Raw genomic sequence first — 7,345 nt, 5'->3', positions numbered from 1 at the left:
GAAAGGCATCTTCCATAAGACACTGGGAGAACTGGGTGTCCAAGTGCAGAAGACGGAAACCAAACTTTTAGCTCTCATCAGTAGAAATCAACCTAAAATAGACCAAAGACTTAAATACAAAACCCAAGCTTATGAAAGTGCTTGAAGAAAATATAGGGGAAAACACTTTAGGACATTGGTCTGGGAAAAACCATTTTTGGTGATGACCTTCAAATTATAAGCAACAAAAGAAAAAATTGACAAATGGGTTTATATCAAAATAGAATTTTTCTGCACAGCAATAGAAACAATCAACAGAGTGGAGAGACAACCTAGGGGAGAAAATACTTGCTGATTACTCTTCTGAGATGCAATTATTTCCCAGAATATATAAGGAACTCAGCAGCAAAACAAACAAAACCCCAATAATACAATTTACAAGTGAGCAAATGACCTGATTAGGTTTTATTCAAGAAGGCCAAGAGATAAGTACATGAAAAAATGGTCAATCTCACTAATCATCAGAGAACTGACAATCAAGACAGCAGTGAGTGAGTGCCTGTTAGAGTGGCTGTTAAACAAAAAAAATAAATAAATAAATGAAAAATAGAGCGAAGAGAGTGAGGAGGCTGCGTCTGGCTCCTGCTCTCACAGCTATTGCAGTACATTGAGCTCCATAGAGAAGTGCCAGGGCAAGTGAGAGCTGGACGGGCACTGGGCGACTCTGTGCCTCGCTGAGGAAAAATAACTAAACATGGGCAAAGGAGATCCTAAGAAGCCGAGAGGCAAAATGTCATCATACACATTCTTTGTGCAAACTTGCCCGGAGAAGCATAAGAAGAGGCACCCAGATGCTTCTGTCAACTTCTCAGAGTTTTCTAAGAAGTGCTCAGAGAGGTGGAAGACCATGTCTGCTAAAAAGAAGGGAAAATTTGAAGACATGGCAAAGGCAGACAAGGCTCGTTATGAAAGAGAAATGAAAATCTATATCCCTCCTAAAGGGGAGACAAAAAAGAAGTTCAAGGATCCCAATGCGCCCAAGAGGCCTCCTTCGGCCTTTTTCTTGTTCTGTTCTGAGTATTGCCCCAAAATCAAAGGAGAGCATCCTGGCCTGTCCATTGGTGATGTTGCAAAGAAACTGGGAGAGATGTGGAATAACACTGCTGCAGGTGACAAACAGCCCTGCGAGAGGAAGGCTGCCAAGTTGAAGGTAAAGTACGAGAAGGGTATTGCTGCATACCAAGCTAAAGGAAAACCTGATGCAGCAAAAAAGGGAGTCGTCAAGGCTGAAAAGAGCAAGAAAAAGAAGCAAGAGGAGGAAGATGAAGACGAAGAGGATGAGGAGGAAGAGGAAGAAGATGAAGATGATGATGATGAATAAGTTGGTTCTAGCGCAGTTTTTTTTTCTTGTCTATAAAGCATTTAACCCCCCTGTACACAACCCACTCTGTTTAAAGAAAAAAAATTGAAATGTAAGGCTGTGTAAGATTTGTTTTTAAACTGTACAATGTATTTTTTTGTATAGTTAACACACTACCGAATATGTCTTTAGATAGCCCTATCCTGGTGGTATTTTCTTTTCTTACTATTTTTTTATTATTATTATTATTTTTTATTTTTTGACAGGCAGAGTGGACAGTGAGAGAGAGAGACAGAGAGAAAGGTCTTCCTTTGCTGTTGGTTCACCCTCCAATGGCCGCCGCGGCCGGTGCACCGCACTGATCCGAAGCCAGGAGCCAGGTACTTCTCCTGGTCTTCCATGGGGTGCAGGGTCCAAGCACTTGGGCCATCCTCCACTGCCCTCCCTGGCCACAGCAGAGAGCTGGCCTGGAAGAGGGGCAACCGGGACAGAATCCGGCGCCCCGACCGGGACTAGAACCCAGGGTGCCGGCGCCGCTAGGCGGAGGATTAGCCTGTTGAGCCGTGGCGCCGGCCCGGAATTTTCTTTTTATTTATTTCTTTTTATTTTTTTTGACAGGCAGAGTGGACAGTGAGAGAGAGAGACAGAGAGAGAGGTCCTCCTTTTGCTGTTGGTTTACCCTCCAATGGCCGCCGCGGCCTGCGCGATGCTGCTGGCGCACCACGCTGATCCAAAGGCAGGAGCCAGGTGCTTCTCCTGATCTCCCATGGGCCCAAGCACTTAGGCCATCCTCCACTGCACTCCCTGGCCACAGCAGAGAGCTGGCCTGGAAGAGGGGCAACCGGGACAGAATCTGGCGCCCCGGCCGGGACTAGAACCCGGTGTGCCGGCGCCGCTAGGCGGAGGATTAGCCTAGTGAGCCGCGGCGCCAGCCCCTGGTGGTATTTTCAATAGCCACTAACCTTGCCTGGTACAGTATGGGGGTTGTAAATTGGCATGGAAATTTAAAGCAGGCTCTTCTTGGTGCACAGCACAAATTAGTTACATATGGGGATGGTAGTTTTTTCATCTTCAGTTGTCTCGGATGCAGCTTAATACGAAATAATTGTTGTTCTGTTAACTGAATACCACTCTGTAATTGCAAAAAAAAAAAAAAAAAGTTGCAGCTGTTTTGTTGACATTCTGAATCTTCTAAGTAAATACAATTTTTTATTTAAAAAAATAAAAACCCACCAAATGTTGGCGAGGATGTGGAGAAAGGAGAACTTGCATATGCTGTTGTTAGTAAAGTAAATTAGTACAGCCATTATAGAAAGTAGTATGGAAGTTTCTCCAAAAAATTAGAATTGGAACTACCAAATGATGCAGCAATCCCACTACTATGTATATATCCAAAGGAATTAGCATTGAGACTGTACTTGAGTATTTAATGCAGTACCATTCACTATAGCCAAGATAAGGAATCAATCTAACTGTTCACTGAAATTGTTCACTTAGATAAAGAAGATGTGATATCAAGACACAATAGAATGCTAGTCAGCCTTTGAAAAGGAGGAAATCCTTTCATTTGTTTTAAATATTTATTTTATTTATATTTATTTTATTTTAAATATTTATTTTATTTATTTGAAAGACAGAGTTACAGAGAAAGGTAGAAGTAGAGACAGAGAGAGGTCCTCCATCTGCTGGCTTACTCCCCAGATGGCTGCAACACAGCAATCGAGCTGTGTTGATTCGAAGCCAGGAGCTTCCTCCGGGTATCCCACCCAGGAGCAGGGGCCTAAGGACTTGGGCCATCTTCTACTGCTTTCCCAGGCCATAACAGAGAGCTGCATGGGAAGTGGAGCAGGCGGGTCTTGAACTGGTGCCCATATGGGATGCCAGCGTTTCAAGCCAGGGCTTTAACCTGCTGCACCACAGCACTGGCCCAGAAATCCTTTAATATGTAACATTACAAATTAACCTGGCAGACATTGTGTTAACTGAAATAAGCCATGCCCCGTGTTCTCACTTATACAAGTGTGTGGAAGCTCAGAGGTTTATCTCAAAGAAGAGCATAGAACATTGGGCACTATGGAGGGAAGAATGGAGACAGGATGGTTAATGGCTATGAGGATACAGTTGGATAGGAGAAGTGACCCCTAGGTTCTCTAGCACAGAAGGATAGCTATAGTTGACAACAATTAATGGCAAAGTCCAGAAGAGTTACTGGAGAAGATTTTGAATATTCCTCACACCAAGAAATGATATATGCTTGAGGCGATAGACACAGAAGTCATTCTGAGGTGACCTTTAAACACTGTGTACAAAGATGGAAATATCACACTACACCCCATACATGTGTACAATTGCTGTATGTCCAGTAAAAAAAAAAAGTTGAAATTGACCCTTATTTATCTAAAAAAACTTTTTAAAAGATTTATTTATTTATTTGAAAGGCAGAATGACATAGAAAGAGTAGGAGACAGAGAGAGAAACACACACACACACATACACACACAGAGAGAGAGAGAAAGAGAGAGAAAGCTTCTATTCACTGGTTCACTCCCAAAATGACTGCAACAGCTATGGCTGGACCAGGCTAAAACCAGCAGTCAGGAACTCCATCTGGGTCTTCCTCATGGGTGGCAAGGGATTAAATACTTGTAATAACTCCCCTGTGCTTAATAAATACGTTTTAGTCAAATGTATTTAGTCAAGTATGTCATGTACTTAATTGAACCAATTCAATTTTGTGAATTATCTGTTTTCTGTTGTTATAACAGAATACCTAAAATTAAGTGATTTAGAAAGAAATGAGGCTTGGAAAAAAGGAACTACTGCTAACTTTTTTGGCACGATAGCTGTGTATGGCTATATTACATGTAAAAGCCTGTAGCTTTTAGACATACGTTGGAACTACATTTCCAGGGTGCATGTAATAGACAAAGCATTCACCTGGCTGGAGCTGGGCAAGAGGTGCATGAGGGTTGGATACACCACTCTTTCTATTTTAGAATAGGGTTCATGTCTTCCAAAAGTTCAAAATCCACAGATAGATGAGTATATGATGAAAGATAGATAGATAGATAGATAATTTATATAAGGAAGAAAGGAAGGAAGGGAAAGAGAAAAGAGGAGGAGAGGAGAAGAGAGGGGAGAGGAGGGGAGAGGAGGGGAGGGAAGCTGCATTAAGTCTTGCCTGAGGCCCATTCTTCTTTCCTTTTCCAATTTGTTGCCCTTTGCACTCAAGGGTCCGCACTGGAATAGGAGCGACTCCTTTTCCTGGAAGATGTGAAATTCCTGGGTCTATTGTGCTGCTTTGTGGACTAGGATTCCCCCCAACTTGCAGCTTTGGTGGCATTTTTGGTTCCGGCCTCTCCCAGAGCCTAGGCTGCAGTGTGCTTCCTCACAGTGTTTTGCGGTGGAAACTTCACCATCCAGTTCCCCCTGGGAGACGTGAACAATTAAGTTTCTTTCCAAAGCTCGAATACTTTCATGATTATCCATTTCTGGATGGGAAGGCAGAGGCTTTGAGAGGTTAAATAACTGCCCAGGAGCGCACTGCTTGGAAGTGCTGGAAGCAGGCTTGTGAGCTGGAGCCAGCTAACTCCCAGACTGCCCAGGCGCGCCCTGGACGTTCTACACAACAACTCTAACACACCTGGCAGGAGGCCATTTTCATCATAATTTTTAATGAGAAAAAAAATCTTGGAAATGGAGAAAATAACCACAAGCCTAGCATTCTAAAAAACATAGTTTCTCCTGCACATTTTATATAATTACATTCCTAATAAAAATAAAATCACAACATTTTTATGTTCTGAATTTTAATGTACTAGCACAAGCATATCTTTGCCTCGCTTTTCTTCCTTTCAAATGTGCCCTTGTTTTATTACAAATCCTTCCCTTCTTAGAACTTGTTATTGCTCCTAATTTTATGCTATTTGAAATCTGGGAATGAGTATCTTGAGGCATATACAGCTGTCTCTTCTTTTTGATTTTTTTTCTTTTGAATGAACTCCCAGAGATAAGACGACTGGATTGAAGGCTAAATAATCTTCCAGCACTTGAAAATTTACTGCCAGCTGAATTCCAAGTAGATTATACTTTCTTATGCCATATGGTATTTTTGCTCTATCCTTTCAAGTACTATGTATCACCAACAAATATTTTCTATTATGTCTACTAAAACTATGAGATCATTTTAATTATTTATTTCAAGTGAGTGGGCTATTAAGGTGGGGGCTGCTTTGCAACTGTGTAAGGTCTTGGAGCTGCAGCATAGCTTGGCACTGCAGTAATACACACACACACACACACACACACACACAGAGAGAGAGAAAGAGAGAGAGAGAGAGTCTACCCTTGACCTCTTTAGCACTGCTGTAGCACACAACAGCTCCAGTTCGTGGCAACAGCCTCCAAGCACCTGGCAGACACTGTCTGGGGATAGAAATAATGGGATGTGTGTTAAGGGTAAGAGATGCTCACTGATTTTTCTTGCCTCAAGCAGAAGTTTTGCCAGTGAATAATTGAACTTCTATTTCTGTGGATTTCTTCAAATGACTTGTCAGTCTGAGAAAAAAATTACTGTTGAATTTTAAGGCTTATTTGTATCTTTTTTAATCTTAAAAACACAATTACAAAGAGCTAATGGTAACTGTGATGGAGGACCTGTTAATGAGCTGGATGGTGGTGATTTTCTATATATATATGAACATCAAGTTGCATAGCTTAAATATATGCATTTTTTGTCATCCTTCAGTGAAGCTGAAAAATTTTCAAAAAATTTTATTCTTATTATAAATGTATTTAAGGGGCCAGTGCTGTGGCATAGTGGGTAAAGCCATTGCCTGCAGTGCTGGCATCCCATATAGGCGCTTGTTCTCATCCTGGCTGCTCCACTTCTGATCTAGCTCCCTTCTATGACCTGGGAAAACAGTAGAAGATGGCCTAAGTTCTTGGGCCCCTGCACCTGCATGGGAGACCTGGAAGAAGCTCCTGGCTCTTGGCTTCTGATCAGTGCAGCTGATTGTGGCTGTTGTGGCCAATTTGGGAGTGAACCAGCGGATGGAAGACCTCTCTTTCTCTCTCCCTTTCTCTGCTTCTCCTTCTGTCTATGTGTAACTTTGACTTTCAAATAAATAAATCAATCTTTAAAAAATGTATTTAAGACATGCAAGTGGTAGAAAAATCTGTAAAATATGGGAAAGTTTTAAAAGGAGACAAAATAACTCATAATCCTACCACCTTATAAAAACACAATTAACATTTGATGTATTCTTTTTTCTCTTTCACTATATTTGGAACAAATTTGCTGTTGTACTACCTATATTTAGTTTTAACCTGATATTTAAAAATTATTCATTTGAGAGGCAGAGAGAGAGAGGGATGTCTTCCGTTTGCTGTTTAATTCCCCAAATGCCATCAATGGACAGGGCTGAGCCAAGGCCAAGGCCAAAGCTAGGAGCTAGAAACTCAATCCAGGACTCCCACATGGTGACAGGAATCCAACTACCTGAGCCTCCATTGCTGCCTCCCAGGGTTTGCCTTGTCAGGGAGCGAGAGAGAGGGATGTCTTCCGTTTGCTGTTTAATTCCCCAAATGCCATCAATGGACAGGGCTGAGCCAAGGCCAAGGCCAAAGCTAGGAGCTAGAAACTCAATCCAGGACTCCCACATGGTGACAGGAATCCAACTACCTGAGCCTCCATTGCTGCCTCCCAGGGTTTGCCTTGTCAGGGAGCTGGGATGAGGAGCTGGAGCTGGCAATTAAACTCGACTCTCTGATGTGGAACACTGGTGTCTTAACCACCAGGCAAAAGGGCCTCCCATCTATCAGGCCATTAGATATTTCCCAAAAATGATTTCTGATAATTATGTAATCATACATAATTACAAATATTAATGCAAGAACATAACAATGATTCTATAACATTTGGACAGTATTTCCCAACATAAGTGTATCATTATTTCACTAATTTCTTAATGGTCATAAATGCCCTTTCCAGATCCTTTAAACTCT

The 7,345-nt window shown here is 41.9% G+C and overlaps 1 pseudogene; it reads left to right on the top strand.

Moving 5' to 3' along the window:
* The first annotated feature begins 706 nt into the window (after nt 1–706).
* On the top strand, nt 707–1,529 carry LOC100353094 (high mobility group protein B1 pseudogene; annotated as a pseudogene).
* The last annotated feature ends 5,816 nt before the right edge of the window (nt 1,530–7,345 follow it).

The sequence above is a fragment of the Oryctolagus cuniculus genome, chromosome 9 (genome assembly GCF_051225735.1).
Source record: "Oryctolagus cuniculus isolate XC-2025 breed Fujian yellow rabbit chromosome 9, ASM5122573v1, whole genome shotgun sequence".
Classification (NCBI taxonomy): Eukaryota; Metazoa; Chordata; class Mammalia; order Lagomorpha; family Leporidae; genus Oryctolagus; species Oryctolagus cuniculus.
The sequence above is the reverse complement of the archived record's forward strand: the minus strand, read 5'-3'. Positions and strand labels throughout refer to the sequence as shown.